Source organism: Podarcis filfolensis, assembly GCF_964270895.1.
Source record: "Podarcis filfolensis genome assembly, chromosome: 5".
Classification (NCBI taxonomy): domain Eukaryota; kingdom Metazoa; phylum Chordata; class Lepidosauria; order Squamata; family Lacertidae; genus Podarcis; species Podarcis filfolensis.
In genome coordinates, this window is record NC_139608.1 from 72093623 (window position 1) to 72119808 (window position 26186).

A 26186-nucleotide genomic window follows, 5' to 3' on the forward strand; every position below is an offset into this window, starting at 1 on the left:
ATATGTGCAGATACATATACTTCTCCATTGTTGGACAAATATGGTTGAAGGCCAACAAGAGGTTTGAGGGGAATGCCAACATTCCTCTATGCACCTCAGCCTTCTTGGACATTAACAACAAGAGATAGTTTATCAACATTATCAACAGGGCTTTTTCTTTAGCCAGAACTTAGTTCTGGCACCTCTCAGGTGGGTGCCATTGTCATCATAAGAGAACAAGGGAGGTGTTCATGGTGATGTCTGGCACCTCTTTTTCTAGAAAAATAGCACTGATAACTATCAACGATATGAATGACTGCCATCACCTCATTTCTGACGCACAATGTAAAACGCCCACAATCCTACATGAATTTCCATATTATGTCCATTAATTATGCCTCCCTTTCTGCTCTATCCAAGCTCTCACTTTGCCCTCAGGCAGTAAGTCCATCCATTCCTAATAACTATGCACACCTATGGAATTGTGCTTGGATGGCATTATCAACAGAGAAAGAGATTAGAAAAATATGGGCAGAGAACAACCTGCCCTAAGACTCGTAAATCTCCCACAGCTATTGCTCCCTGGGACGCATCTTTCCCCAATCTACCTCAGCAGCCTTGCCCAACTCTAATGCTGTGCATCGTCACTCCGCAGGTCCTTTTGCAATCACTTCAAAAGCATCCAGAAGTGAGCACTGGGCTAGAAGTAGCATTAGGTGTGGGCTTTCATGACAGATACATTCTTTAAGTCTCCCTGTTGGAGATATAAAAAGAGCCCTGCTGGATCAGATCAAAGGCTCGCATAGCACAGTATTCTGTTCTCACAGTGGCCAGTCCTTTTACTTCCTCATTTCCCAAACAGAAGACTTGGCACGCAAAAGGATTTTGCTCAACCATTTGGAGTGAACCTCCACAATCTGCAGCCAACAGATCATGCTCAGATTGGAACACAGACATGCAAATTAGAGAGCTCATCTGCAAATCTTTCCAAGTATATCTCACTCCTGATGAAAGGTTTGGTTTTTTTATTATTATTAAGTGATCTGAGGACTTTCTGGCTCTTCTTTATTTTTTAGAATCACTTCTAACTACTTGCAGCCGCTACAATAGTGTGGCGCTTCCTGTGCTCACTGGAAAGTTTTGAGTGAAAAGCCCCCCAGAAGTGGCAGTACATTGTGAATGCATTGTGATATTGTATGGGGAAAAGATGGCAGCCCCATGTTTGGAGGAAGCTTTGTTCACAACATCCCTGTAAGGCTGACAGTGCACAGGGCTGGATTAACCATTAGGCAAAATAAGCACACGCTTAGGGTGTCAAGGGAAGGGAGCACCACAGAAGTTTTCCACTGCTGGATTTACCATGGGCCATATGGTGCAACTAAACAAAAATAAACATTACAGTGGTACCTCAGGTTACATACGCTTCAGGTTACATACGCTTCAGGTTACAGACTCCACTAACCCAGAAATAGTGCTTCAGGTTAAGAACTTTGTTTCAGGATGAGAACAGAAATTGTGCTCCGGCAGCACGGCGGCAGCAGGAGGCCCCATTAGCTAAAGTGGTGCTTCAGGTTAAGAACAGTTTCAGGTTAAGTACGGACCTCAGGAACGAATTAAGTACTTAACCTGAGGTACCACTGTATTTATACAAATATACAAAAATAAACGCTATATTCCATCTTACTGTAGATTTTGTTTCATTTTGAAAAACAATTTTTTTACGGTTTATTATTGATTATATTTTGAATTAGATGTATATGAGGGTACCAAAATCTTTTAAGTGCTTAGGGCCTCTTATTGATCTTAATCCAGCCGTGACAATTAAACATATAGATTGACCTCCTCCAGATTACAACTCCTATTAGTCCCAGCCAGCATGGTGAAGCTGACTGGGGCGGATAGGAGTTACAGGGCAACACGTATATAGGGCAACAGGCTGGAGAAGACTAGTCTAGGTTTAGGAAATTACTTGACACTCCAAAGTTATTCAAAATCTGACGTATGTTACTGATGCTTCACTGGTAAGGCAAAAAGTTCACAAAATCTGTTCTGAATTGCCTGATAAATACCTACATGAGCCTCTAAACTGTCTTAGGAGAACGCAACATTAAAATGAATTGAAAGCAAGGAACAGATGCACACAGAGCTGGAATTAGCTTGTGTTAAAAAATTAAGTAAAGGAAAGTGGAGGGGGGAGGAGAAAGGAAAGAAGGCGGTATGATCGAAACATGAGGAAAAGCAGCAAATGTGAACCAAATCACCATAAATGTCAGTCTCTCAAAGTACACACCTGTTCTCTCCACCCATCCCTGCTGAGCACATGAAAAAACCAATTTCAAAAGACTGTAGTGAATATGAAAATTACAGGCCCATCCATCACCATTATTCCCTCTATAGAAACAACGGCTGAAAGGGGAACAGAATAAACACATTAAACCTTTTTTTTTATTTGAAAAGACACATTTTCTACAGACTCAGGCTTACGCTGAATCATCAAGGGCAACAATAACTTGGAACTGGCAAGTTATGTTTTAATGCCACGAGGGCCTGCTTTGGTGGGGGGGGGGGACAGGGCGGGGCATCTTGCATTTTATATAGCATCTGTCTCAAACAGGTATCACCCAATAACCTTGCTATATGTCTCAGTGAAGACCTATCACACAGCAATGACAACACTCTAACTAACTGTTAAATGAAACAACCTAGAAACACCTTAAATTAGTGTTATATTTTCTTTGACTGAAACGTTGTTCCTGATTAAAGTACAGGAAGCAGGTTCAAAGCTAGCCTTTATCCACCCACATATCTGTAGCACAGAAAATGTTTCAGATGCTAAACGAGTCTAAATAGAGACACTCCGTGCACCAATAAAATGGAAATTGTAAGTGGGTTGGCTGTTGAACCTAATTATTACAGTTCACATAAAGTCACAGTATACACTCCTATTTTCATTGGAGAAATGTTGGAGAAGACATATTTATTTTCACTGGAGAAATGTTGGAGGGTATGGAATAGGATGTCCCTATTTTCATCAGAGAATTGTTGGAGGGTATGCAGTAAACCCATTCAAATCATTAAACCTAAGTTAGTCATGTTGACTAATTTCAATAGGTCTCTTCTAAGTAGGAGTAAGACACAGCCCCATCTCCCCTCTAAGAACCCCCATTTTATCACTCAAAGAAGTTTCAGAGGTGATTGCCTCTCACCTTTAGATACTTAAACTAGTAGAGCTCATATGAAAAGGAAATCATAAAGCACCTAGCAGGCCACAATGCATGATTGTTGACTCCTCCAACCTGGTAAATTCCAGTTGTTGCTCAACTACAACTGTCATCAGCCCCAACCAGATTAGCTAAAGGTAAGAGATGATGGGAGTTGCTGTTCGAAACATCAGGAAGGCAAAACATTTGGGGGCTGGGAAAGGTTGGCAAATACCTTGGTGGTTCCAAGTTGTGCTGACCTGTTCTAAATTATGGTTAGAGATAATTTTGTCATAATAACTCAGAATCAACAGAGGGCAGATCATTTTGAAGACATATGGCAACTTCCATAGAATCAGAAGCACAGTAAAAAATGTGATTTGTACACAAACCTTTATGGGCATAAAAACCTCACAATTAATTGCCCTGTCATGGGATATTGAGAACTGCTTCAGGAATAAAATATTCACATTTAAATCAAACCAGGGAGGTTAAGGCTGACAATATCCTTCTCCCAACGAACACTGTTAATATTTTACAAACTAATTTGTGCCCTACGGAGTATGCCTTCAGACTTGTCAGCTTCATGAACATGCAGTGAATCTACAGTAACAATTTTTTTTTAAAAAAAAAGAATTAGTTGGGGGTATAGAATGCCATTAAATATGTACAGGTACAAACTGAAATTAATCATGTAGAGTAATGCAGGTCTGCGGTTCCCTGCTCCTAACTAAATTCTCATTTTTAAAAAAACAAAGCCATGCAGCTTGTGAAAAACAAGCCAACATTAAAAATTCAGGAAATGTTTGCCAAATCTGCTGGAGACAGTGTAGACAGCTAAAGGCTGTCAGTGGGGAATATTGTCATAACACTAAGAATAATGTGTTATCTGGTGCCTAACACTGAACACAGTGTAAACAATTAATCATGGGACAAAAACTGCTGAAAATCAATAGGGTTCTGAGTTGCATTTACAGCTTCCACTGATCAAGAAATTTCTCTGCCTTGCTGCTTATGATGAATAAATTGTGTTAACCTTTCTTGACACAATATGTCATTCTCTGAAATGTATGCATCTCACACTGGCATCTGGAAGAGATGCATTTTAGGTGTTGGAAAATGCAAATGCCTGTGGAAGGGTGAGAACAGAGCAGATGCCAGAAGCAGGAGAGGATCGAAAGAAGGTTCAGCAAACTATCAAAGCAGACTCCTTGGTAGGAGTGCCTGCAAAACTGCAGTTCAGTGTTTTGCAGTAGAATAGAGCAGAAGAAACGCATTGCTTGTATAGTCAGTTTACAGCAAGGCCAGGCCTGCTCAATTTGTGGAGACACGAGGCCGGGAGTGGCTAACCTTTTTTTGCCCTGAGGGTTGGCCAAACATCCAAGGGGCACATGCCAGTAGTGGACATGGTCAAAGTGGCCAGTCAGTCAGTCACTTCATGCACGCATGCTCCCCACATATACAGACCATATGCTCCTCACATATACATTCAGCCAGGCATTGCACCCCCTGAAAAGGTAGATCACTTTGCATAATTTTCTGCAAATATTGGCTATCTCGTTTTTTGTAGCAGCCACCATTACTGCCACCCAGGCATGGGGTGAAGGATATGGGTCTGTTTGTTTTTTGCATGAGATAGAAGAGGAAGCCACCTCTGGCTGGCAGGCAGCAGTGGCAGGCTGAACAAAGATGCTGGTACTCCCATTCATCCTTATAAAGATGAAAGCAAACCTAACCCGTGATGTAAGAAAATCAAAAGCCAATTAATAGCAATAGAAGGAGCATCCCTGTGTGCTGCGTAATATAAGACCCGCACACCCAGTTACAGTTTTGGTGTAAGCACAGGACCCTGTAAGCATCTGTCCACCCTATCACATAAGTGATCAGATAAACAACTCCACTACAACTTAAGGAACTGAAGTTGAAAACAGAAATAAACCAATTTTAGTTTGGACTGAAACTTTCTTCAAAGTAGGAAAGATAAGTCTCCAATTAACACTTGCCTTCAGCTGTTTCAGAAATACATTTGTCAGCTTCTGGCAAATTAATTAATCCTGAAGGGGGTGATCTAATGTTCTCACCATTCTTCCTTCTGTCCCTTCTTCTTCAGCAAGGACCAAGATTCTTCTGGTATGTCACTGCATTTTAATTGCAAACTGCTGATGTGATGTGTTTAAATGCAATGACCTTCTTGGCTTGATGGAACTATTGTTTAAGACACGTTTTCCTTAGAAAGAGTGGCTGTTTTTTGCTATAGAAGCTACCGTATTTTAAACATGCTGCTTTAGGAAGTATTGCTTCTCATACCGAACAGATCTATGGAGCAGCAGGTACCACTGATCTGGACTGATGAAGGATGGCATAGGACTAGTTTGCAAAAGTGTATGTTTAACTTCCATTTCTCTGTATTTGATTACAGGACACCTGGTGACTGTCATCTGAATGTATGAACTGATATCTTTTAATAGCACAGTACTTTATGTGATATAGGGACGCAGGTTGCGCTGTGGGTTAAATCACAGAGCCTAGGACTTGCTGATCAGAAGGTCGGCGGTTCGAATCCCCGCAACGGGGTGAGCTCCCGTTGCTCGATCCCTGCTCCTGCCAACCTAGCAGTTCGAAAGCACGTCAAAGTGCAAGTAGATAAATAGGTACCACTCCGGCGGGAAGGTAAACGGCGTTTCCGTGCGCTGCTCTGGTTTGCCAGAAGTGGCTTAGTCAAGCTGGCCACATGACCTGGAAGCTGTACGCCGGCTCCCTCGGCCAATAAAGCGAGATGAGCGCCGCAACCCCAGAGTCGGTCAGGACTGGACCTAATGGTCAGGGGTCCCTTTACCTTTACCTAACTTTATGTGATATAAATATTTTGTCTGTGGGGTTTGAACTGTGATTTTTTCCCCTGAGACTCTGTATAAAAAGTCCATGAAAATGCATTTTAGAAAACCATTCTAGAATCCTTTTCAGGTCAGGGAAACTGCTTCTAAACATAGAGGTTCCCTCTTTTGATAAAGACCATTTCTGGGCCAATTTTGTGGATTTGCAGACATACTCAGACCATGGTATTCTATTCTTAAGCATAGCATCTTGGTACAAAGCTAACTTGGTTGCCTTAAAAAAAAATGCATTTCTGGAGCAGCAGCTCCACATCTTCTCTGCCATGCTCTGACAAGATTTAATTTCCTTCTTTGCTGAGAAAATGTAACTATTTTGGAAGGTTGAATTGGAGCCATCTCTTCACTGCCAGATAAATTGGATCTACTTGTTGTCAAGCTGCTTTGGGTGCTGATGTACTTGGAGTTAGCACAGGCTCTGTTGGACAGCTGTTGTTGAGAATGCAAATGCTGGGACTTCTCAAGAGTCTTGCAGCAGCTCCCCAAACCGCTTCAGCAAAGTCGAGGGCTTTTACTGCCATAGATGCACAGCAGTGGGATTTTTGCAAAAAGGAGGCATTTAAGTGCAGCTCACAAGTAAGCTGCCTTCAGGACCAGGCTGTTTGCTTTCGTTCTCTAAATCTGCAGGCTTCTTGTAGTGCATGCTCAAAAAGAAGTGGCGGCTTTATTGTTTAAGGTTTTATTAGTATTCCTGCTGCTCTCTCCTGCAACAGCTGCAGACGACGCATTCAGCAAAGACATCTCTCTAAGCTTCAAAGTGCAGGAGCTGTGCACACAGAAACAACTGAGGCTGTAACTGGCATCAGAGATCAGCAAAGTCAACAGAGACTAAGTGCTGTCCCATTTGACAGCCTCTGTTACCCACTGTGGGGCAAGCACTCGCCTCATTTTAAAGTGATGGATTGAATAAGCAACCATAGCTGCTGCAGCATAGTAACAAGAGCAGGAGAAAAGGGGAGTTTAGAGGTAATCTGAAATTTTTCAGAGGAGAGTTTTTGGGAGATGTTTTAGATATTTTCTCCCCACACCCAATCTTGCAAAAAGAAAAATCTGCGCTGTTTTTTGTGGCAACCACTATTTCTACCTCCCCACACCAATGCTCTAGAAGGTTAGGAGAATTATGGGCAGGCTGGGCCGAGTGATGGTCAGGCTGCCTGTCCAGGAATGCTGCTGCCATTTGCATGAGTAGCAACAAAATAAGAATAGGGGGTATAAGCTGTGTTGGTGAGCTCCACTCCCAAGAAACCGTTAAGAGGATTTTGCTCCCCTCCATGTTGAATATTCAATGAAATCTCATTCGCCCAATTTCACCACTCATAAATACAGCAGAGAATTTTCTCTTGGCTCTTTTCACTGAAAGTTAACCATGGATGGGGAACTTGTGAACTTCCTGATGTTCTTGAACTCCACCATTCCTGTTGGCCTTTCTGAAGGCACTATTATTTTGTCCCAAAAAGAAACATTTTAACAGCTTTCTATGTATGCCCTTCAAACATCCTTACGCATCAGGGATCAGCCCTGTTCTCTGGTGCTTCTCCTAGACATATCAATGTCCTTATTTTGCTGAGGAGTCTGTTTGGGGTGTCCTGTTATAAACTGTACAGTGGTACCTCGGGTTACAGATGCTTCAGGTTACAGACCTGTAACCAGAAATAGCCAGAAATAGTACCTCGGGGTAAGAACTTTGCTTCAGGATAAGAACAGAAATTGCACGGTGGCGGCAGCACGAGGCCCCATTAGCTAAAGTAGTACCTCCGGTTAAGAACGGTTTCAGGTTAAGAACGGACCTCCAGAACAAATTCTTAACCCGAGGTACCACTGTATTAGTTTTTGCATAAGTGGACCAGGGTTGCCATTCTTGGTGTTTCCATTCTCATCCCTAGGTCTCCAAAAGTAAAACTTCTGCATGGGGACAGACAGCTTGATTCCAGAGCACATGCACGTGCATGCAGTGCATATACATGAACAGGGCAATCCTATGCCCTCTGATTCTGGAGTAAGGCACACTGAAATCAATGGGATTTACTGCTAAATAAACATGTATGGGATTAAAATATACAGCATCCTTTAGAAGAAAGCATAGTATTCCCTATGCTGCAGGGAAGTTGAGCTTGAAGTGTTGAGCTATAATGTATTATAGACAATTACAGGTTTTTTTTTTAGTGTACATAGGTACCTTGGTTTAAGAACAGCCCTGTTAACTAACTATTTGATTTACAAACTCTGCAAAACCAGAAGTAGTCTTAGCGAACTTTACCGCAGTTTACAAATGGAAGCTGAAAGGTGGAAGGGCACCAGCGGCAGGAGGCCTCATTAGAGAAAGTGCACCTCGGTTTAAGAACAGCTTTGGTTTAAGAACGGACTTCCGAAATGGATTAAGTTTGTAAATCGAGGTACCACTGTACCTTTGATCAAAGCGAACAAACAAAAATATGCTTTTAAAAGCATGCAATCACCAAGTCCAGACTGGCTGTAGGTTCTTGCTTGGCCATTTAAACACCAAATGACAACATACTGCCTCTCTTCTACTCCTCTCTTCCCCTTCCTTTGTTAAGAGCCTATCCAAATAGTAAGCCTTGCTGTGTGTAAAGAACAGACTATTGCATAGCAAGTGAATATAGTATGTAGAAAATAGCCTTCACCAATGCTCAGAGGTTGGTTCTAGTGAAATCCTGCATAATATGGGGGGGGGAATAATCTGTGAAATATTGTGTGAAGTATAATATGATTATGATAAGCAGAAAATCAAACACCTGGATTGTGGATGAACTGGTAGATATTCGGGTAAGGCAATAGAGCAACATCCTCTTTTGCTGCAGCAATAAAACTGCTAGCATGTCTTGAAAGCTAAGCAGAGTCCAGTATGGTTTCAAATTGGATGGGGAACTGTTTGTTGACATTCCTACATTGCAGGGGGTTGGGAAACATTTCTATTCCTCAATATAAGATACAACTGGTTATGAATGGGTTATTAATGAATCCAGATATTACAACTGGTTACTAAAGCAACTAATTTAATTTGCTTCAATTTTATTTTTTAAAAAGAACACAATATTGTAACAGCTACAAACTGCTTATAAAATAAACCATATTAACTTTTTAAAAAAGAAATGGGTATGAATGTGCTGTAGAGTTGGGCTTATGAAGTTCTACAACCATCTCACAGTGATGTGCTTTTGCAACCTGTCAGAATTTCTTCAGGTGATCAGATGGTACACTTTTGAAATGCATTGGGGACAACTTGGGGATTCAAAAGTTGTCAGAACTGCCAAATAAAGCCATACACACACACACCTTGTAAGATGGACCCAGCGGGAATAAAGGCCTTCTTTTGTAAAGAGTTACTGCTTGGCACATAACAGGAAATTATAGGGCTCCAATTGATTAAAGGTCAAAGGCTGACCTAGGTTACAACCAGACATTTCAAACCATTATTACCAGTGTTTTGCCCACCAATTGTTCAAGCAGTAGAAGAGGCAGACATGTATTTTACATTCTAAAAGCTCCACACACACCCCTTTCCCTTTTCTTTAAGTGGCTGATAAGAGGGAGAAAGAGCAAGAGAGCTCAAAATCTTCACTTACTCATTTGTGCATTGCCATATGGCCACTGACTGGAAGCAATCTGTTCATTATTATTTTTTTATATTACTCAAAAACTCAGCAAATCATCATGATGATTGCCACCAAAATGCAATAGATGAAAGGCTGTTTTATATCTATATCAGGAAGTTCCATAGGTAACTAAAATTCTAGAAGTAATATTCATTGCTGAATGGTATAAAGAATGCATTTTCTGCCCCCGCCCCCATGCATATATGGAGTGATCTAAGGCTGCAAGCCCAACCATGTCTACTCAGTGGTACGTCCCACTTAATTCAATGGGATTTACTCCTGGGTAAGTGAGGTTAAAGAAGCACCCTAAGTCATGTTGTTATCTTTCACACTAGGTTATCACCACCCCTCACCCCTGCATCATGTGTTTTGAATTACACTCAAATGTAGTTTGTTATAATTTTTGACAATTGCTGTGGTATTACTCTTTCGGAATCAAGAAATTTCTTTGGAGAGATAATTACATTTCCTAAGATGTTTTTTGCATGTTAATCTTGTGTTTCTTCAGATGATAGCTATGAGTAAGGATGGGTGAGCAATTTGTTCTGTTTGCACTTTAATGTGTGAGCTAAAATGCAGCTACCTTTCAAAATCTGCACATCTGTGGATGTTGTGATGCAAGTTCTCCAACCAAAAAAATGTAAAAGTATGCAGATGATAGAGAAAAGTACCCTCAACAATGTCTTTAGTGGAAACATCTTATCAAAACACATTCTATTGAGGGATATGGCTTGCAAACAATGTGTACACTGTATTAGGAAAAACTGCACACCAAGTTGCACATAAAAATATGCACAAATTTTCATTAAAAAACCCCACAAACTGACATGGATATGGAACTGAATTCAGAAACATGAGAAATGGAGAAAAGCTGAAAACAGCATATTTATTTATCTTCATCCCTAGGCAAGAGCAGATGATCACGAGAAAAAACAATTGTCTTCATTGTTTAGTCACGTTCAACTCTTAGCTATCCAGATTATAGTGAGCATCACAAGGAAGAGCAACTTTGCCAAAAACGCTCAACAACTTTTGTGTCCAGATTTTCACTTTTTGAAATATGGCAACCCTAATCTTGTACTCTTGATATCGGATGCAAGACAATCAACAGTCTGGAAGGCAGTTTGGGGTGAAATGCCTGCTCCTGTTGCAATGCCCTAGCCTTTGGAATGAGGAGGAGAGGTTGTTAGCAGCATTCTAAGGCAGTTAGAATCCGTTTGATTCACTTGAGGGCGGGCAATGAAAGGTGAGGAGTGAGAGAGAATTTGTGATATAGCAAGTTTACTTGGAGTAGGAAAGGAACAGTTGTTAATGGTGATGCCAAGAAGTGCCACTGCCATCACAGAGATCAGAGCTGCTGAGGATATAAGCATATGAAGCTAGGAGAGGGTTGGAGAGGCTTAAGAGATGATTGAAGTGGCTGCCAGCTGCGATTTCCTATTTGCCAAGGACTAGACCTGGGAATACTGAACTATGAACCCTCCTCTTAAGAATCAACATGGCCTTCTTCCAAAGTAAAACCTGCATTTTAGACTAGCTTTTTTGGGGGGGTACATTATTGATGCCTGTGGCATGTGGTGACATTTTCCATAGGTGAAAAATTAGGGCCAGAGGTGCCAGTGACTGCAGGGAGGAAACGTATGTGAGCATCACGCCTCCTTCTCAAAGCTGGGCTTTTGGGAAAGTGGCAGAAGAGCTCTTGGGCCCCCTTGGAGAATCATACCTCTCTCCCTACTCTAATTTACTGGGAATCTTTAGGAGACTAGCCTAGTCCCCCTAGTCCACTGACCACAAGCCACTGATCAATGCTGATGTTGTAATAGTTTATCAGAAGAACACTTCCACATGAGTTTTGCCAGAGTCTTGAAGAAGTCCTTTCTCTTTCAGGTGGGGATCACATATGGTTTGCTACATATGTTAACCAACCCTATATGAACACCCCCAGCCTAGCCCTGTGTATTTGTAATGATGTGGATTTCAGAGAGTAAGAGACAGAGAGGTGGTGAAACAACATCTGTTACTGGTTCAATTCATTGTTAGCTGAGTTATTGTTGCGAATTAGCCACAGCCTAGTGAAGAAAGACTGCAATTATGGCTGATCTATGAAGTGCTTTTTTTTTATCTAAAAAAAATATTTAGGTGTAGTCTCATTTTAACTCAAGAAAATCACCATGTTATTGTTCAAAACAGGAAAAATAAATACAGTAAATGGACAAAAGTACAAAGATTCACAAAATGTTTAGGGGTATGCATACCTCTGTGTATCCCCAGAAAAAAGCACTGGATCTATGTATTGTATTTCTATATTTCAGCATGCTTTATAATGTAATAGAGTATTGCTTAGCTTCAGTCATTCAAAGCACTTTTAGCCCACTCTTCGGTTAAAAAGTCTCCCAGAGCAGCTCACAAAGATGAAAAATAAGACAGTGCCTACCCTCAGTCCTACAGTCCAAAAGATGCAACACAAAAAGGAAAAAGGACTTGAAGCGCAGAGGGGAAAGAGCATACTCAGGCAAGTTCTTAGTTACAATATGACACTGCCACTCCCAGAGCAAATGGACTTGCTGTGAACAGAAGCTTCATTCCTTATACTGTATACTTTAATCCTTGTGGTATAGGTGACCAGCAAGACAAGGTTCAACAAATTCATTGCCAAGGTGGAGGAGGGGGAAGTGCTCACTTTATAAAATTAAACTTATAAAGTGATAAGATCTATCTGTACCATTTTCAAAATTAAATATAAAATATTTCATTATACAGTGTGTGTCCATGAAGAATGGGACCTGTTTTGTGAACTTGTCACCTATTCTCTGTGCAATAATAGATCTGTCAGAGTATGACACATAGAATTAGACTTTCTGCTGTGATTAATCAAGTCCACTCAAAGTAGAAATGCTACCATCTCACACTATTGCATAAAACCAGTAGGATGCAATATATTCATGAAAAAGGCACTTGGAAAACTGCAGTGGAAGCCATTATCTTCTGCACTGTAAGGCATTTTGCCTCTGGAAAATATCTTACTACTGCTACCAACATTTAAATTGAAATTAAGAAGCAAAACTCTGTGTTGACTTGAGTACAATTCTATATAACTTTCTGCAGATTAAGAGAGACGTAAGAACCGATAGTACTTTCCAGATTTGGCTTTCTTTTCAACCTTTTTCCTTCCACTTCTTAAGATATTTCAAAGTTATTTCAATAAGATCAATAAGATCATTGTAATAATAAGTGTAATTCTACCAGCCTTTTGGAGAAAGCTTGGATGACTTAGCCATTTATCTTCACTATAAAACACATAGATGGTCACTATGATCCAACTAATTGTTCATCTAAAAAATATGTATTTATTATTCTTATTCTTATTCTTAGGGCTTTTTTTTCAGTTGGAACTCACCAGAACTCAGTTCTGGCACCTCTCAGGTGGGTGCCATTGTCATTCTAAGAGAACAAGGGAGGCTTTTATGGTGAATTCTGACACCTCTTGATGATTAATTCTTTTACATCTGTTTTTATCCTAGGGGCTTAGAGCGTCTTACAAGTTCCTCCCCCTCTTATTCTCACAACAGTCCTGCAAGCCAAATTATGGGGATAAAGACTGACTGACCCAAGATGTCCTAGTGAGGTTCATAGCTGAATGTGATTTGACCCAGGATGTTTGTTCCCAGTCTTAAGCTGGGCACTCTGATCGCTGCCATATATGGGAATGGGGATGTACATTTAAAAGTGCCAGCAAACTGCTGTTAGGAAGCTCAAAGGGAAACAATCCATGCCACCTTACTGGCCTCTACTGTCCTGTCTTATATACACACACATACATGGTAGTCACTTAAAAACAGCATGGTGTCATCGTATCAGGAAAATCCTTGTGTGAAGTTGCAGCTATATGCACATATGCTGGCTTCAGCCATAAAGCATCTTTTCCCAAGCATTGCGAAAACTATGAAAATCTTCTCAGAGCATGTGCTACAATGCAGGCTAATGAAAATGTTCACTCAAGTACCACCAGCCCACTGCTTTCAGGATAAAACTGATTCTGTAATACATGGGAGCCAAACTCCACTGCAGGTTTAGGCATGGTGAAATAGTTTCAGACAATAGTTCAGCTTATTTCTTAGAAAAAGCACATGTGCTCTTGTGGGGATTTGGCAGGAATAAATTTAGAAGAAATGCTGCTCTATTTAAAACCTGTAGAAAAGAAAAGAGGACAAGAGGATAGACTCAGATAAGCCAAACACAAAACAGGCAGGTGCCAACAATGATCGTCTTTCTTGCGGCCTTCCATAAGGACTCCAGCTGCTATCAACCTCAACCAGCATGGCCTCCAACTCACATCAACCTCAGTCAGGGATGAAGGTAGTTGGAATCCAACAGCATCTGGAGGGCTGCAGGTTGCCCATCCTTGCCTTTACAACTTGTGATGCCTTAAAAAAAACACCCCACAGCTCACTCGTCACCCGAAGTGGTTGGTGGGAAGAGGTGGGGTGCACATCTGTCCTCCCTGCAGCTGTGGCATTGCTACCACTTAGCAGGCGGGAGGGGTGCAGTGGAGAAGTCAGCAATGTGTGGGCCCGCTGGTGGTCAATCTGGAACTCCAGCTGCTGCGCCTGCACAGCAGTGATCTACTTACCACCTTGTTCTTCTCGTTTTGCCGCCTGCCTGGGACAGTAAAAACAAGGAGGAGGGGCGACAGATCATGACTGAATGACTGGCTGTGATTGCAGATTGTGCAGATCTGCTTTAATGTTTACATCAAGAATGCATTTTAATGAAATGGGGATATCAGAAGCAAGGATACAGAGAGTGATGGTATCAGTACTACAACGTCCTATTGATTAAAATGTCTTATGAGGGCAAGTTGCTATATAAATTCTTTTAAAAGTTCATTGTATTCAGTGAATAACCTACTGAAGCCGAGTTACATGACCCTTACGAGATATAAGCCATTATCAGCATAGGGCCTCAAAAAAGATGACACCAGGCTAGACCCATGGCATTTTCTACCTATTTTCCATCAACAGGACACCCTGCATTTGGACTGTTCCCCCCCTCCCTCTCTCAAGCAATCTCTTTCTGTGCTTCAGTGTTCCTTGCAGTCCTGTGCTCACCTGAACCTGGCTGTGCCATTGCCTAGTTAGCACACTCTTCAAGGTGAATTACTAAGCCAAATGACATAATGAACAAGATACGATGACGCCAAGGAAAGTTATTGATTTATGAGCATCTTTGCCAAAGCACTGTGACCTTCCTTCTAAGTTTTATTTTGGAATGTGCCATCAGGACTGTAAACAGTGGGAAATGACTGCGGGAAGGGAAGAACAAGTGCATCAAGTCTCCATATTGGGGTGTGTGGCCTGTCCTCTCCTCAACAGCAGTACTTTCTTTCGCTACTCAGACTCTTGGCTTTCATTTTATATGCAACCAATATAAATAATTATAAAGCTCAGAAAGGCCCAGTTGACTCATTCAGCCTCGAGGAGTATTGACACCAGTGATAAGGGTATATCAGCATGACAAACTTCTGTTGGTTTTATACCAATCTGTCATGGCTTCCTCGCCGCATGCCCACTTAACTGAAACTTCTGTTGCCAAGGAACTTGGGGTATATGCATTTTGTTGGACAATTTGCAAGGACTTGGCCTTCTTCTGCAATCTCATAATGATTCCATGAGCTGTCAAAGGCTCTGTTCCTCCTGTTCGGAATGGAGAGGTAGTGGGACTGCAACTTCCATACTCGTGCATATATTATTGACCCAATGCTAAGCAATTATTGTTTTCAAGGGGAGAAGGCCCCAAATGTGCTTGATTCTCCCATCAATATCAATGGGATTTTAATGGACTTCAATGGCATTCAAAATAAATTGCTGTAGATATGCTGCATCAAAATGACTCATTACATGAATTGACTCTTCACTGTTTGGTTTGCTGGAATGTTAACAATGTTGTTGTGAACACTGTGAAATTTTTTTATTAAGGAGACCATTTGGCCATAAAGCATTCACTAAAATAAATTGTACTTTCACCCAAGGTTTATAAATATACATATTTGCATACAGTACTTTTCTTCTAGAAAAAAGGTACTGGTACTACGTATCCTTGAGTACCCCCCAGGAAAGAAAAGCACTGCTTGAATAAATAAATATGTTAAAATGCAATAAAATTCAGAGCATCACCTTTATCACATTGTCAAGGGCAGCATTAAAGCCCATTGCTTTCAGAAAAACAGGAGGACTTTGTCCTTACCGTATATAGAGAAAAAGCACATTAGCCACATTCAGGAAAAATAGAAAAGGGGAAGGTATTGCATTTGTCTGGAATTATTTGATAAAATTAGTCAACTTAAAACTGAAACTCATACATTTCTGTCTTTCATTTTTCTTTTAAAAACACTGAACATCCACATTGATAGCTTGGCATTTGAATGTGCTTTGATGTTTCCAAGCTTTGAAATATATTTTCAAATTTTTATGCAAATTTCTGCTCCCAATTACATACCCATTAGTTCCTCTACAACATCATCTTAATATTCTCAAAATGATTCTATGCTTCCCTAAGGCTGCAATCCTATAGTAGTTTACCTAGGAGTAGGTCCCAGTTGAACTCAATGGGGCTTGCTTCTGAGTAAGGCTTTCACTGTAAGGCTACCTACAGTCAGTCAAAGGCCAGCCACAAGGCTATAGGAAGTTAAAACAGAAAACTGAAAAGGAATCCAGAAAGTAAGTAAACTAAAGTGATTTCCTTTATTAAAGCAACATTATAAATTTAGCAAGTTTGCACTATTTCTGACGCTCTGAGCGCATTGCATCTCACCAGCCATGGATTGTGGCTAGGTGCTTCCTGTCACCCACCGCCCACTTTTTCAGTCCTTGATGGACCCCATATATGGTTGGTGGGTTGCACTCATCTTGGTAGGCCACAAGCTCTGCACATGTAGTGACTACTGAGTGCAATTAATTTATTCAAAATTCCTTCTGCACTAATATGCCATCTCAGAACATTAAGCAACATTCTCTCTCGGAGCATCTGACAGATCAAGATAATTTAAATAGCAAGAAAATGTAACATGTACTGAGTAAGAAGTTTCATGCAAAAAGGAACAAATTGGTAGCTTCAAGCCTAAGGCAAAGTCAAGATCCATTAATAGTTTCACTGCACCAGTTTGTGGGGGAAACATAATTGGCTTGAATGAAGTTCAAATATATCTGATCTTTTACCCATTAAACATTGGATGAGCTTAATTGGTGACTTATGCATGATTTCATGGTTTATCAGACTCAAGGGATAACAGGAATTCTAAATGCTTTGCACATCACCCCAACTTAGCTAATTAGTTTTCAAAACATTTCTGAAAGCAACTAGGACTATCTGCATTTAGAACAAGGCTTTGAAAGAGCACGTAAAGTGAATGGGCAAACTTTCTGATGGGTTGCTCAGTCTTTGTTGCACAGAAACTAAATGAACAAGACATAAGAAGCAATGGAGGAATAATTCCCAGTGAAAGGGCTTGGAATAGCAAGCCTGTACCACATTTCTTTCTTCCTGCAGTGGGTATCATGTTTTTATTTATTTATCTAAAATATTTATATCCTGCCCTTCTGTCTATAAAAAATTCAGGCGCAACTTACAAAAAACTTATCAAGTACAATAAAATTAGGAGAACCACAGAAACACAGCAGAGAGATAAAACCATCAGTTAAGGCCACCTTCAACGACATACTGGAAGAACCCAAGCGCATACAAATATATTTACCTGGGGACAAAGGGGAGCCTCCCTAGGGAGGGCATTTCATACACAGGACATCACAACTGAAAAGGACCTCTTTTCATCTCGCATCTAAGGAGGACTTGAAGGATGGCATCTGATTAAGATCATAAAGTTTTGACAGGCACTATTAAAAGATGTTGGTATGGAATGGTGTTCTGAGATCCATTGAGGTCTCCTTGGTGGCAAGGCTATCCAATGCAAAATGCTGACTTCATCCCAGGGGCATCCATCTCTTCTCCAAGGAAATATAGTTTCAGTTTGCCAGATGGTGAACTGAAGGACCAGCTCACATGTGCATGGAATCAAGCAACCATCCATTGGGACTGGACAACAGACAAGCAAAGCAAGCTGTCTCCTAGTAGTGAGCCATGTAGCTGGAGATGGCATGGATGGATCCTCTGCTATTGGTGAGATTATTCATGCTGCACCAGCTTTAAAGTGGGGTAGGGGCAGAAGACATTTGGTTGCATGTGTCCTTGGTTGCATGTATATATTCTCTCAATAAATAACTCTTATAAAGTCCATGGGTCTAATATTTAAGATAAAGGCATCCTTTAAAGTATGACCATTCAACCATTTTTTCTGAATTAGTCCCATTGTGGCCAAAGGGTTTCTGTAGCTTCTCAGCCAAAAGTAAGGAATTTGAAGAGCATGGAGAGATCTCTTAAATGTATCATTTGTAAGCCCAGTAAAAAATACCTGCGCTTAAGGTCATGCAACCCCCACTACTGTCTGCTTTGTTTGGAAGTGCCTTACAGAGCCTCAGGTATTAAATATGTTGAGGGTTGAACCTACATGCAAAACATGTACTCTGATATTGATCAATGACCACCAAAAGGACAATGGAAAGGGTACAACTGTCCCAGCTCCAGTCTCCATGAGCGCCTGCCAATGCCTTATAGCTTGCACCAACATAATATGCTGGGATGGCATCCACCTGGTTCCAGCTGCAGCTATGTTTGTTGCATTGGCTTTTTCTGTCTCTCAGCACATCCCCTTGGTAGGATCATAAGAAGCTGCCTTCAACCAAATCAGACAGATGATGCATCCAAGTTAACACTGCTGACTGGCAGGGAACTATTCCAGCTCTGGGGATGGAATCTGGGACCTGTATGCATAGAAGCACAAAACTGTAGAGTTGGAGGTCGACTCCAAGGACCATCTAGTGCAACCCCCTGCAATGCAGGAATCTCAACTAGATTATATGTGACAGACGGTCATCCACCTCTGCTTAAAAACCTCCAGTGAAGCAGAATCCACAACCTTCTGAGGAAGTCCATTCCACTGTTGAACAGCTCTTATCAGATGCTCTACCATTGAGCTATGTCCTTTCCCCAGTACCAGCTGGTATTTTGCTGTCTATAATACTGTATTTTGTCTGCCAACCAATACTGGGGCCTGAAAATGTTGTAAACTCCACCTTATACTAACCTCCACCCATACTACCAGTTGCATTTCACACACTCCAACCCTTCTTATTTCTGGTGGGTCACTACCCCCATTTCTGCCCTTTGGGGATGTTAGAAAACATTGGTGTTAGTTTCTAGAAGAGTCATTCTTCAGGAGGATTCGCGCACACCCACCCCCTAAGAGACCCTAGAAGTTAAATCTCACTGTAGTGTGTATTTTGCCTCCAGCCACATACATATGAATGCTAAGGCACCTTGCAGTGCACAGCTTGCCACTTTATAACATGCAGTTCCAGAGATACCTTTTGAACTGCTGGTAGTCTGTTGCAAGGCAGAACCTTCAGCAAGCTATACCCAGGGATGCTCTCCAACTGTACATTAACTGGGATGTTTCAAAGGTATGCCTATTTTGTCTGTGAAGTCTTGAAAGGTATGCCATGATCTGAAAAATTCTATCCTAGCCCTACCCTTCCCAATTCATTCACTTGCAACCACAGGATACCAGGTCCTCATAACCAAATTCTGTTATGCTTGTCTGGCCTCACTCCTCCTTGAAATCAAAAGTTGACAAGCTTAGGCCCAGCCTACTGCCACCATTAGCATGGCAGATGGCTAGCAAATGAAGTTTGTGACTTCATCGCCATGACAGAATCATCACAATCTCACTCCTCATCCTGCCCTGCTGATGCACTGGAGGGAGGCTATTGCTGCAGCTCCTCCACACAGGTGAGCTGTTGTTATATGGACATCAGCAGAAGATTGCAGAAAGGTGAGATCAGTATATAGCAGGAATGTCCAACTCCCAAGAGACTGCTATCTACTCCTAGTATAAAAAAACTGGCAGTGATCTACCCATTGTCATTGGAGGGAGGAGGAGCATGGGTGGGTGGGTGGAAGCGGGGGAAGGTTGCCCAGAGTTATTGAGCTTTCGGGGGTGGGGTTCTTTACCTATGCTCCCACTCAAATGCGTTGCGCTTACTAGTGCTTGCTGCTGTGGCAGCAAGCAGACCAAACACCGGGGGCAGGAAGCTGTGACATTCATTATTCATTAACACAATTGACCAGGAGCACCCGTGATCGACCTGGATCAGCCCAGGGATCTACCTGTCAATCGTGGTTGACTGGTTGAACATGTCTGATATATAGCATACAGGGCCCAGAAAATCTTGTCACCATCTTTAGCTCTTCCCCTTATGCTTTCTGACCAAGTGAGGAATTGAATCCAGATCCTTAAATCCGGTTCCGGGAAATCACTAGAATACCTCAGAGAACAGCAAGGCAGACGTTAATCAATACTGTTTGAATCAGCTCCTGCTGAAATCTCTCTCTACTTATTGGAGCATTTGCAGGAGCCAAGGCACACAAAATTAAAGCACTGTGCAAATGATCCTGCTTCATCCAACTCTTGCACTTCTAGAAAACAATTTATATAAATAAACTAAAGTGACAGCAGTGCCTTTTGCAAACACAAAAGAAGGGGAAGATTCACAGAATAGAGATGGGATTGGTAGTCTATTCCAGGTCAATCTTTATCCATATGTCCATTCCTCCTATTTTCTTTTTGAAAAGATCCACATGAAATTTCATGTTTATCACAAACCCACATTTAAGTATTTATGTTTATCTCAATGTACACATTTCTAAACACATCTTATCCTTTAACTTGCATTTCAGTGCATTTTGGTTCATTACTGAGCCAAGAACCGTAACACGAAATCGAAAGGATAATTACATTCTGCTCCACACATTTGTCCGGGAGGTCAGATCAGGTCAGTTTGCATCGGTATTCACAGAAATTGAACTCCTCACGCATTCCTAGCACCGAGCCACTGCAGTGAGCATAAAGCTATCCCATGCCTTACAGAGGTATCTATCCATCTTCAGGGCCCTTTGCTGGTTGCAAGAATCACACGTGCACCAGGTGCCAAGTGAAAAGTGGGCTAATGGATTTCCGCGTGAGGTAATAGCTAAAAACATTGTAGTGCACCCAGGACACTGCAAGTGTGAGCAGAGAGAGAGAACATGAACTGAGGGCCAGTGGGGAGGTTAAGGAGGGAGGGCTAATTAGAGCCCTCTGAGAACTCCCTTCCGCAGCTGGAGAGCTGCATGCAAGAGAGGGAGGATGAGTAATGCCTAAAAATACAAGTATTGTGTCATAGGGTCAAACTATACATTACGTTAAATGTGCAGCTTGGGGCTATGTGTTTTTTTCTCTTCATTTAATTACAGCTGTGGGGTGTGGGTGTTTCTCATCAGGACAGTTGTGCATAGGGGAAGAAGGTTTAACTGTGATTTGGGCATCAATGGATTTTCTCCCCTAGACTGCATAACTGCAAAGAATGGAAATTATACTTGCGGTACTCTACTCTACAGCATATCATAAAATATAATAATCAGTTTGTGGGGGTTTTTTATAAGAAAAATCAAGTGGTATATAAACGCTATGAAATTTATGTTATGAAATATAAGCATAGGACAGTGACGCCAAAACAGGCATTTTCCACTATTGTCCCTGTACTTGTAGCATGCTCCTCCAGTGGCTATATGTGAAGCAGGAACCATGTGTTGCCCTGAATTCCTTTTTTTATGCTTTTATATTGCTGGTTTTGTGTTATTGGGGTTTTTGTTTTGCTTTAATGATATTACTTATTGATTCTATGTCTTACTTCGCCAAACCTTTATTAGGTCCAGTTGCGGGCAACTCTGGGGTTGTGGCGTTCATCTCGCTTTATTGGCCGAGGGAGCCAGCGTACAGCTTCTGGATCATGTGGCCAGCATGACTAAGCCACTTCTGGCGAACCAGAGCAGCGCACGGAAATGCCGTTTACTTTCCCGCCAGAGCGGTACCTATTCATCTACTTATACTTTGATGTGCTTTCAAACTGCTAGGTTGGCAGGAGCAGGGACCGAGCAATGGGAGCTCACCCCGTTGTGGGGATTCGAACTGCCAGCCTTCTGATCGACAAGCCCTAGTACAACCACTAGAGGCATTGAGTGTGAAAAAAATCAATATGAAAGGGGGGTGGGCAACATATCAGAATCTAATAACAAAAACAGAAGGTAAATGGAGGCTGAAGTCGTTTGAAGTAGTTAAGGAACATGTTAATGATTGGCTGCATTATTTTCAAATCAATGAAATGTTTAAAAAAGATCTAAAACTAAGAGGTTTTGAGGACAAAGAGTCAAAATTTGAGAAAGAAATAATAAATAGTGATTTTAAAGTTTTGGCTAAAATGTATATTATTAGAATGGCATACAAAGGATGAAGAGGTAAAATCGGTTATGATTTACTGGGCCAAAGATTTTGGATATAATATACAAATGGAGGATTGGGAGAAATTATGGAAAGAAGGTTTAAGATTCACTGCATGTACAACAATAAAAGAAAATGTGATGAAAATGATGTATCGATGGTATGTAACACCAGTGAAGTTAGCAAGGATGTATAAAGGATGTAACAAATGTTGGAAATGTAAAGAAAAAGAGGGTACATTCTATCATATGTGGTGGGAGTGTAAGAAAGTAAAAAGCTTTTGGGAAATGATATTTAATGAATTGAAGAAAATGTTTAAGTACACCTTTGTTAAGAAACCAGAAGCGTTTTTACTTGGTATTACAGGGAACGAGATAAATAAGAAAGAAAGGAAGCTATTTTTATATGCAGTGACCGCAGCAAGAATATTGATGGCTCAGAAATGGAAGCAAGAGGAGCTGCCTACACTAGAAGAATGGAGAATGAAGATGACGGATTATCCAGAACTTGATAGACTGACGGGAAGGATCCAAAATCGATGAGATCAGAGATTCATAGAAGACTGGGAAAAATTTACAGAGTATATGCACAAATTAAGTGATAATCAAATAACGCTTGTAAGCTTTAATGAAGCTCTGTAAGAAGAAATGTTAGAATATGAGTAAAATAAGACTTAATCTATAAAAATAATAGAAGTAAGGTTTTAGAAATGTGTAAGAAATTAAGAAGGGAAGGAGTATCAGTCAAGTTGAGGGAAGTCAAAAAGAGAATGGATATAAAAAAGATGCATGAACTGTATAAATTTTATATTGGAAAAATTGATTTTTTTTAAAAAAAAGAGGGAGCCGGCGTACAGCTTCTGGATCATGTGGCCAGCATGACTAAGCCACTTCTGGCGAACCAGAGCAGCACACGGAAATGCCGTTTACTTTCCCGCCAGAGCGGTACCTATTCATCTACTTATACTTTGATGTGCTTTCAAACTGCTAGGTGGGCAGGAGCAGGGACCGAGCAATGGGAGCTCACCCCGTTGTGGGGATTCGAACTGCCAGCCTTCTGATCGACAAGCCCTAGGCTCTGTGGTTTAGACCACAGTGCCACCCGGGTCTCATTACAAATATAGGCCATCATAAAACATCCATATATAAAATCTTAAAATATATACAAATAAACAGCCATGTAAAAATATGCAATAACGAGGATTTTCATTGGAGTTTCTTCCCACTAAATAGTGCCATTCACCACTCTAAGAGATACTATTGATAAAAACTCAACCACCCTTGCAGTTACTTCCAGGTTAATGTCAGACAGATAGAATCTGTATTTTCATTGTGCCGTGATATCAGAGTACCCCAAAAAGGGGGATAGAAAGTGTTTGCATAGCTGGTTGTACAATGGACAGATGAAAATAATATGTTCTTTTCTACTTTACTAGACCTCTTAGAAATTTGCTCACTATGCAATTAAAGTCATGTCTGCATTGGCACTGACTTTGGTATCTCTGAAGCCAAAGGCAACCCCCCCCCAAAAAAAACTAAACAGGAGAAGCAGCTGCAAGCTCAATAATCTAGCTCGATTTAGCTATCAGGTCTGCTCAGCGTCACAGTTCTGCTTTTGTTTCTCTTCTTTAGACTGTTAGCTACCCTGCTTTCCAACTATACTTAAAGAGCAATAAAAACTGAGAGCTATGCCGCTGACTGAACAACATGGAGGAAATTTCCATTTGGATAGAAATATAGATTAACTTTGTTTTTAAAAAGCAACCAGTCCAACCTGTTTATTGTAATTAAATATTGACCTAATGAGAAGCAGACAACTTCCTTTCTATGGGATATTGAAAATGTGGAAGGCAGAGGAGAGTTGCAAGCTAACATTTTTCACATAGAAAGGGTAATGTTAGAATATCACATTAGCCTCTTTCACAGATTAAACATGTGAAAAGGGGGTCCACGTGAGTTGAAGGGGCAACAGGGCCACATTGCTGACCCCAAGGTTGCATAGTTCCCCATCCCCCATGTTCACAAATTATGCATGGGTGTCTATGGGGTAGGCCTGCGTGCCCAGGCACGGAAAGTGTGTGACCCACCAGGGGTCAGTCCAGGGTAAAATAAGAATTAGGACATCAGGATTGGGTTGAAACAGGCCATAGCTTTATTGATTACAGATGTGAGCTGGTTTTGGCGAAGGCATTGGGTATGTATCAGATATCAAGCAACCCTCCTGCTGCTTGATCAGTAAGGTGGGTCAACCCTAAGTAGCAGGTTACCCCTCAACATACATCAAGTGGGACATTCCCAACAGGGCTGCCACTTGGGAAGCTGCTACGGCCCATGGTCCCTATCTGGAATTCCAGACAAAGCAAACCTTTCCTGGACCCCTTTATCAGGGTAACTGATATCTAATGATCCAACCCAATATCATAGTTGCCAAAAGTGCACATAGGTTTCCACAGGAGATGGGACAATCAGGGACAATCAGGGATCCAGCTGGTGCTGTGCCAAAGCATGTTCTCTGTTTTCTCAGAGGTTTTCTTCCCCCACCTGTTTCCCCACACTTCAGAATTTTGGTAGGTTTGGTCTTATTGTTGCAAAGTGGCCAGTAGTGGTCTGTGTAGTTTTCCCTCTCTGTGTTGGGATTTCATTCCTCCGTGCTGCAGATATGTGATTGTTACATGTCACGTGTCTGTGTTTACATTCCAGAGTGTTGGATGTCATGGGAACGGAATTTCAGATATGCTGTTCCGTTCTGTATTGCTTTTGCTTTTCCCTTCTCCCCAAGGAAGTAAGAGAGGAGCCATGTTTTCTTCGCTCTGTTAAGTTTGATTTTGTACATAATAAATTAGGCTTAGCTGTCGCACCTCAGCTTCTGTTTGGACTGTGTGCTCATGTCCTTGGATATGGGCCACAACAGCGCACAGGAGTGATGAATCATCCCAGGCGGTGCTGTGTTGGGGGAGAGGCATCGGCCTCAGCGTTTCCCAACATTATGATACATTTCTTCAGAGTTCTGGGGCCTCCCCAGCTGCCCATGCTTGCTGATATGAAAAGGGAAGAAAAGTGCTTTGTAATGTCTGCTCCCAAACTTTAACTGAGGGAATTCAGAGAGCCTGGTTATCATGTGCCTATGTTTGGTGTGCTCCAGAAGTAGCTCCCCAGATGGAAAGGAGCTGCTATGCTCATTTCCTGGCAGGTGGGCTGCTTCCTGGTAGGGTGAGCAGGAGAGACAAGGTGGTGGGAAGGTCCGCATGGTGAAAATACATTTTCAGCAATGCACTAGTTCTAGCTTCTGAGGAACATACAGGCTTTCCCTCTGCAGACATCCACACTCGATGCATGGATGTTTGGCGGGGGGTGGGGGACAGCTGTGTGACCTCCTGAGTGCAGACAGCAGCACAGCCCATCTTCTCATTTGATTGTGTGGACCCCCTACAAGCGGTTGACACAGGAAGGAGGTTATAGATTCTTCTTTCCCTCATCTATATCTGCATCTAGTTAATATCCTCATCTCAGAGGAACCAATTTGGCGGCTGTTGTATTCCCCCCCCTTTCCCCCAGTAATATCCTTAATTAGATTTTCATCAGAGTACTTCTTCAATTTGAATGATGTGGGTAATGCCTGTTTTTACATTCATTTTTAAATTTGCTAGAAATATATGATTTTAAATATAAGAAATTAAGAGAGAGACCATTTTATTATATGTCAAGAAGTATCATTGAAATATTCCCACTAGGGACAAGTATTTCCAAATAATATTAGATTATTCAGGGACAGAAATGGATTCCAGCTTACCCTACTGAGATTTTATAGGTTCTTTGCAGTTATATTATTTTGCCATTAAATGTTAATTCAGCAGAACCTTTCCAGATCTTTTTTCCAAAAAAATCTGATACAAGCTTATTGCAAATCATATTTAATCCATGGTTTTACATTTTATTACTCTGATTTAAACAAAAGCAGTAATAATAAACAGCTTAGAAACTAACAGCATTAGAGAGCGCTTTAGGATATATTTATGCTTTTCTCTGATTTGAAAGTGTCTGTCATACTTAAAACAAAACAAAAACAGAATACTGTT

General features: G+C 41.3%; 1 long non-coding RNA gene across 2 annotated transcripts in view; it reads left to right on the top strand.

Annotated features, from left to right (window-relative positions):
- The first annotated feature begins 10785 nt into the window (after nt 1-10785).
- Nucleotides 10786-26186, top strand: part of LOC310762885 — a 29717-nt gene continuing 14316 nt past the window's right edge. The window contains exon 1 of one of the 2 annotated variants that reach the window (XR_014548280.1): nt 10786-11198. This is a non-coding gene — a long non-coding RNA (uncharacterized lncRNA). Of the gene's footprint in view, nt 11199-19546; nt 19585-26186 lie in introns of those variants that run through there. The other variant, XR_014548281.1, reaches the window with a different exon arrangement.